Source organism: Podarcis liolepis (assembly GCF_965112155.1).
Source record: "Podarcis liolepis genome assembly, chromosome: 3".
Taxonomy (NCBI): Eukaryota; Metazoa; Chordata; class Lepidosauria; order Squamata; family Lacertidae; genus Podarcis; species Podarcis liolepis.
In genome coordinates this window covers 98,940,270-98,947,862 of record NC_139557.1, presented here as the reverse complement: position 1 = coordinate 98,947,862, position 7,593 = coordinate 98,940,270, and the positions used below count along the sequence as shown (strand labels likewise).

Here is a 7,593-nt window from a genome sequence, read left to right as displayed (position 1 = left end):
CCGACCGCCCTAAGCCGCTTGTCCCTTATGGCGGGAGGAGGAAGGAGGAGTTTGGTCGAGTAGGCCCGGAGCGAGGGCGAGCGGGAGACACAGGGATGACAACCCCGGAGAGGGAAAGCATGGCGGGTAGAGCAGGGGCTGCCGGCCCGCTCCGTTCTGGAGGGCCGTCCAAGTGAAGCAAAAATGTGCCCTGGGGAAATCCAGGCACGGTGGGGGCTGGGAGTGTAAAAAAGAGATCCCCCAAGCTGCTAAAGATGGTGCACGCAGTTCTAGCCATATGAATGGCACGTGTAATATTGGCAAAAAAACACAAAACTTGTCATTATGTTTATGTGTGCTGTATTTGTCCATTTTCCCCCTACAGAAGGAACTGAGGCTGAGCAATGACAAAGTGGATAAGTAACAGACCCTCCAAGTGTCCCTGTTTTCCAGATTTAGAGAAGCTATCCCAGTTTCTGATTTGATCCCGGAATGTCCCACTTTTCCTTAGGATGTCCCTATTTTCATTGGAGAAATGTTGGAGACTATGGGGTTATCCGACCTCCAAGTCGTCTGAAGGCAATCCTATATAGGGATTTAATAATAATAATAATAATGTTTTATTAGGTTTTTATAAATGTTGGAAGCTGCCCAGGGTGGCGTAAAAATAGCAAACTTCTCATTATGGAATGGGACGTCCTTATTTCCATCGGAGAAATGTTGGAGGCTATGAAATAATATGAAGCTACATAATGGGGTTGATGGCAGGGATAGCTCATAGACTCGAATTCAAGACTATGTGAGGCTTAAGCCTGCTCGCTAAAAGACACATTGTTTATAAGGATTTGTACTCAAAACAAATCCTTACTAGACCAGCACTTGCCATGTGGGTTTTTTCTGTTTTAGGGCTTCTCCATACAACTGTGTATATATCATTATTAATTGCTTTTCAGAAGCTTGTTTTAAACTGTTTTTTAAACAGATTGTAATTGTATTAGGATTGATTAGTTTGCCTTCCTGTGCTCCTTAGAGGAAGGTGCAGCACACAAATCCAATAAATAAATAAGCAATCCCGCCCCCCCAAGTGTATCATTTTCTGCTGTGGAGCAAGCCTATCCAAGGTCTTTGATTATTGGACATTAATGATGTAAGCAGTTGGAAACTCATTTACTGCATACACACAGTATGTTTGTACGGGTCCATATACAATGTTCTGCACCTACGTGTAAAAAATAAAAGGGAAAGAAACAGTTATTATTGCTGAATATCCAATTCTACAATCAAACAAAATTTAAGAACAATGTAAGTCAAAACAATGCAAACTAAACAGCAGTTGAGAGAAGGTAACATTGCGTAGCAAAGGTACACGTTGAATGTCTGTTGAGGGAATTTGGGGTTAATTGTTGGGAAACAAGGTGTATGATCACATTTTATTCCATGCAATTTATATATTTGCTTCTCTGTATTTGTGGTAAGTCACCTTAAGACTGTTGTGATATAAGGCAATGGATAAATAAATAAAGTTTGTGTGTGTGTGTGTGTGTGTGTGTGTGTGTGTGTAATATATATAATTTCTTACCCTCCATCTAGATTCTCCCATGTGTATTTTATATTTTGTGGAAAACACTTAGAGAGTTTGAAGTTTGTGCAGTTTAGAAACCCTGTTAAATAAATAAATAGAATAGAATCTCAGGGTGGGTAACAGTAACTTGATAAAACAACCAAAGCCAAATAAAGCCATTAAAATACATATACAGTACTGTACATAAAATCACACCTCACAGGTAAATATGTTTCAATCAAGGTCGTTTAAATGCTCCCCTGAACAGCCTCGTAGAACATGGCCAACAGGAAATTACAGATGAGCCTACAGATCAGGAACGCTGGTGGCGCTGTGGTCTAAACCACTGAGCCTCTTGGCTTGCCAATCAGAAGGTTGGTGGTTCGAATCGCTGTGACGGGGTGAGCTCCTGCAGCTGTATGCTAGCTCCTGCCAGTCTAGCACAGGGGTCTGCAACCTGCGGCTCCGGAGCCGCATGTGGCTCTTTTACATCTTTGCTGCGGCTCCGGGGCGGATACTAGCGAGGGGAGGAGGCGCATTGTGCGCCCTGACACTCCTCACTGTGGCAGGCGCTGTTCTGGCTGTGACGTCGCATGGGGGCGGTGCGTGCGTTAGTCATGCACCGTCCCGACGTCACCTTCCCGCCCGCTGTCAGATCGTGGCTCCGGAGATATATTTGTTTTAAATGTCGCAATGGTTTTGCGGCTCCCAGTTGTTGTTTTTTCTTCGGAAATGGGTCCAAGTGGCTCTTTTTGTCTTAAAGGTTGCAGACCCCTGGTCTAGCAGTTTGAAGGCACACCAGTGCAAGTAGATAAATATGTACTGCTACAGTGGGAAGGTAAATGGTATTTCCATGCACTCTGGTTTCCATCATGGTGTCCCGTTGCTCCAAAAGCAGTTTAGTCATGCTGGCCACATGACCCAGAAAGCTGTCTGCAAACAAACGCCGGCTCCCTCGGCCTGAAAGCAAGATGAGCGCCGCAACCCCATAGTTGCCTTTGACTGGACTTATCTGTTCAGGGGTCCTTTACCTTTTACCTTTTACAGATCAGACCTCTATGTTAAAAGCCTACCATTTCACACATATGCATACGTACACACTCCCACTGTAATAGCCTAAGGAAGCCTGGAGAAAGAAAGAGGAAAATTGTAAAAATGGATCTGTAATGAGGCGGGCTGCACTTGCAAAGTCCATCCCATGCTCCAAAAGGTCACCCATGCTACCATAACAATACCATACTGAACTTAGGTAACAGTCTCTGAGATTTTGTGGATGAAGTATTTTTTTAAAATGAAAATACAAAAATGTTGTCAACAATGTTTGGGCATATGAAGACTTTGGCAGGCTGTATCTGGAAACAGCAGCATGAACAAAATGAGAATATTGATGCACTAACATAAAAATGGGATAAGAGGTTGAGTTAAGCGGCTTGTTATCCCCTAGTTTGACCTTGTAACCGAAATTGTCTGGCAATCTTATGTGAGTTGGTTTTTTAAAAAATATTTGTGACAAATTGTTCAGATTAACCTAGAGATTAACAGTCTTCTGCTTTTAATTAATCAGGGAGGATTATGTTCCAGTTGTCATGCCTCAGCCCACAGTCTGTCCCTGTCACCCTGTAGATCGCAATTCATAATGGTAACCAGCTTAAAACCCTTTCTGGCGTAGGCTTGCTGGGTTTTTAATTAAAGGCTAACTGATTGCTTCGTTTGCCATCCAGTCAGAAGTTATGAACTCTGACAAACTCACAAAAAAGCTTCAAGGAGCTGAGAGACTCCAAGGGCCAGGTAAATTAGCTATTTGAGAAGCACTGATTTCACAGCAGTACCCTGCAGTGAATAACAAAGAATCATGATTAGAAAACAACTTGTGACTCTAACTCAAGGGGAGCTCCAGATTATCTGGATGTACAGTATTTGCAAGGAAATAACACATTTTGTGTTTGAGAAGCTGCTATCAAATATAACCACTAAGATTAGGGCTAGTTAATGCATGAAGGGATTAAGACCACAGAATTGTATTCCTAGACTCATCTGGGTCACACCCCTCACCTACAAGGAAGGAAGTTAAGTTTCCTCCTTTGTCTGCTCTCTTTCACCATATGAATTCACCAAGACAAGACATGCCTGAGCTTGCTTGCTACAAGCTCAGACTGCATGCTTAGAGCTATTTCACTATAACCCCCCTCCACAATATTTCTGCCGGTGTTTACTTGCTGCTGTATAGAATAATGCATGAATCCGACCTTTGGAGTTTGTAAGTAAAGCATTTAAACTTACTAAACAGTGTGGTCCGATCACTGCAAGAGGGTAGAGTGGGGAAGCACTGTAAATGGACTAGAACGAGATATTTAAAAGGTCTAACAGCCTATTATTCACACACTTCCCTGTACTGCATGATTCTGTGATTTTAATACTCTCCTGGGGGCTTTCTCTTGTTGGAGAATGTGTTTAGCCCCATTCTCTCTCTCTCTCTCTCTCTCTCTCTCTCTCTCTCTCTCTCTTCTGATAGCTTAAGGACTCTTTAGTCTTATTAAGCAAAACCATCCAGAAAACTATGAAGTGCTTTTTTCAGAAGTTACTGAAATTGTATTAGCTGAACCAGAATAGTCAACAAAAATTTGCATCCTTATTTTGTGAAAGAATCAGCAATTGAGTGCGTGTATGGGGGGGTGCACCTGGAGTAGGAGGTGGGGACAGGCTGGCATGGAAGAAACAAGAGCCTTTGAGTTCATGCCAAACTAGTCTACCACTCTCTCCAATGTGGGACAAGCAGATGGCCCTAGGGAAGGTCACAGATTGAGAAGGCCTTCTGTCATTGCTCTCCAGACTCCCACATCAAGTAGCAAGAATATATCTGAGCTCTATTTTTAGCTGTCATGGTTAATAGAGCTGTCCTCTGTAAAACTAGCTACTTGTTTTAAAAAAGACCTTTAAGCTAGAGGTCTCCACCACATCTTGAGATAATGAATTGCATTCATTAATTCATTAATTACTTTTTCCTTCTCTCTGTCAGTCAGTGTCTTTGAGCAACCTAATGCAGACTTCAGTCAGTTTTTAGAAGAGGAGAGAAAAGGAGAGAATAATTCCCCCCTCCCTCAAATTAATGAAGCTAACTATAGAATTACACAGTTGCTAAGAAACACATTTCTATAAGGGAAGGCTCCAGAGATCTTTCCTGCAAAGCATTTTATCACACTTAACATTTCTAGTTGTCTACTGCATTTGGAATGTGGTCAACTTTCTCACCATGGTGTGATCTCAAGGCACTGCTTCACAGTGTCCTTCCATCTTGGGTCCCCAAATGATATGTTGATGGACTCCCATCATCACTGACCATTGGCCAAGCTGGTTGGAGATGATGGGTTTGGTAGGCCTGGCCAACATCACCTGGGGACCCCAGGCTGAACAATGACAATGAGTTTTTGTATTATGTTGTTGTAAATAAAAATATGCCCTTTTCCTTTATGGGGTATCCAAGAGCCCATATAGAGTCCTTACATAGGTTCCCTATTGGTAGGAGAAAATAACAGAGGCCAACCAGAGAATATTGAGAAGCAAAGCAGCTAGTAAGCTTGATCTTTATTGATCTGTTGCAACAGGGTACTCCCCTCACACGCAGGAGAGGAAGAGCACCCCCAAAAATGCTGTGCAATGGCTTATAAAGACTTTTGAAATTCCCATCCTCTAGATCAAGACCACCCCCAGAAACATTATGCATTCATCACAGAAGGGGTGTAACCTAAGACCACCCCCCAGATATATCCCACCTACATCACAACAATGTTTATCACTATTTAGAGTTATTTGAAATACCGTATAGTTTATAAATGTTTTAAAATAAATAAAAGCGGACTGTACAGTCTAGACACACCTGCAGTTCTATGTAAAGCACAAAAATGGAATATGGAAGAACAAATGGGAGAACAAATACTAAAGAACATGCATATACAAAGGAACCCATCACTTATGGACTTCCCTCCCTAGAAAGCTGGATCAGTGAAACTGGGTGTTCTCTTAAAGCATGGTTTTGCTGCAGCCATTCCTGATTCAAGTTACCTTGAATCTTTTTATCCATGCATGCGTTACTGAACCAAGGTTCCACGGGCTGATTTCCCCCATGGATGTTAAAGCTGCATATACACACATGCATACCCTCCAACCTGACCCCGAGGAAAACTGGGGTGCACGTTTTTCGGGGCCATGCTCCCATGTGAGTCACATGACTCATGTGAGAACACGCCCCCCCCAACGTGCATCATTCAGGGCCGCAATCTCACAGGAACCAGATGACTCTCGCAACAGCACAGGCCCCCACGTCTTTCAGAGCCGTAATGCCATGGAAGCCAGGTGACTTAAATGAGAGCACGGGGCCCCAAAACAGGTGTCTTTGGGGGCAGCGACATCCTGCAATTGACTCAGAAGTTGGGATGGCTTCTGTAATTCCGAGGGGCAGTTGAAGGGGCAGTTGAAGGGTCTGTGAATGCAAATGAAATGCAAATGAAATAGAAGAAAGCAACCCTAAGTGACAATTTGGGTCTAGTGAAAATTTGTATTGCATTATAATTTAGCACTCAGGCACCACTGTTTTCCTCTCTACTTAATTTCTTAAAAAATTAATCATGATGCATTTATATGGTGCTTTGGCGTATTTAACACATTCCGTGTCCTTAATATCAATGACTAGGTGAGAACATACCACTAAACACTGATATCCCCCCCCCCCACTAAAATGCATTCTTTTTGTAGGAAATTGCTGGTTTTCCACTTGCAGCGTGTTTCCTTTATCTCTGTGGTCAGTCGCAGCAAATGGTTAAACAAGCTAGCAGCAGTAATTCCCACACGCCATTAATACAGATGGGACTATAGTGCAGCCCCTTAAATTGGAGTGGCGCTTAAGCCTTAAATCACAGTGAGATCAGTGATTAGCCACAGGAGACATGGATGGCTGTTTATAGCCTCCGCACTGGACAACGGTTGAGCTGTTTTAAAGGATATTTGACCAAGGATTAAACGCACTTGGTGACTTTAAGTGAGCAGCAAGGGGAAGGCTTACAAAGAGAAGTGCTAATTGGAAGAGGGGGGAGAGCAAACTTTCTCTTGGTGGATGTATTTGGATATTATTTGGTAAAGCAAATAACATGGAATGAATCCTGCCTGAAACCCTTAAGAGCTGCTGTCAGTCAGGGTACAGCTGGATGTTCCTGTGTTTAGCAGGTTTGTGGAAGCTTTTCTAATCTCTGGGGTCCGGATTCAGAGATACAGGGGGGAAATAGGGACAGGTAGCTGAAGCTACACTAATCTTCCCAACCAGGTGTCCTTCATATGCTTTGAGCTACAATTCCCATAGTCTCAACAAACATTGCAACTCCCATCAGAATAGTATTCCACACAATATCTGGAGGGCAGCAGTTTAGGCAAAGCTAACTCTATGACAGATGTCGACCCAACAAGTTTGGGGAGGGAGGGAGGGAAGTATTTTAGTGAATGCAAATCTGAGAAAATATTTTGATTGGTTTTTCAGTGGGGTATTTGATTTTTTTAAAAATAGTTTTTCAACAGGAATCACCAGAGGGAGAGATTAACTCCACTAAATATAGACCTGAAAGAAGATGACTGTCTGCAAAGAATTGTAGGTAACTGAACACACACAAATTCTGCTCACTTATGAATTTCAATTGAATCTTGGTTCCACATTCTGAATAACCGCCAAGAATACCACTGTCTTATCAACAATAAACCTTCCTGACATAAAATTTATCTGGGTGATGTTTGTGGGAGCATCCACCAGAATAGCACTTTGAGGAGACTGGCTAGAGTGGTGCTTTGAGTGTGGTGATGCCTGGGGCTCCCCTCAAACCTGGCACCAAGTGGAACTTGTTCATTTATTTGTCCTATGTCCAGAACAATCAAGTCCCATGGCCAAATCAATCAAGTGAATACAACCTGCATTCATTGTTGCTCTTTTCAATCTGCACACAATACCTGATTACATCCCCCACCCGCATTCGCATTCTGTTTCCTTTGACTTGAAATGAATGGGATGGATTATC

At 42.8% G+C, this 7,593-nt stretch overlaps 1 protein-coding gene across 2 annotated transcripts in view; it reads left to right on the top strand.

Moving 5' to 3' along the window:
• HHAT (hedgehog acyltransferase) overlaps nucleotides 1-7,593 on the top strand; it is a 569,735-nt gene that overhangs the window by 513,601 nt on the left and 48,541 nt on the right. The gene's annotated exons all lie outside the window — the stretch shown is intronic.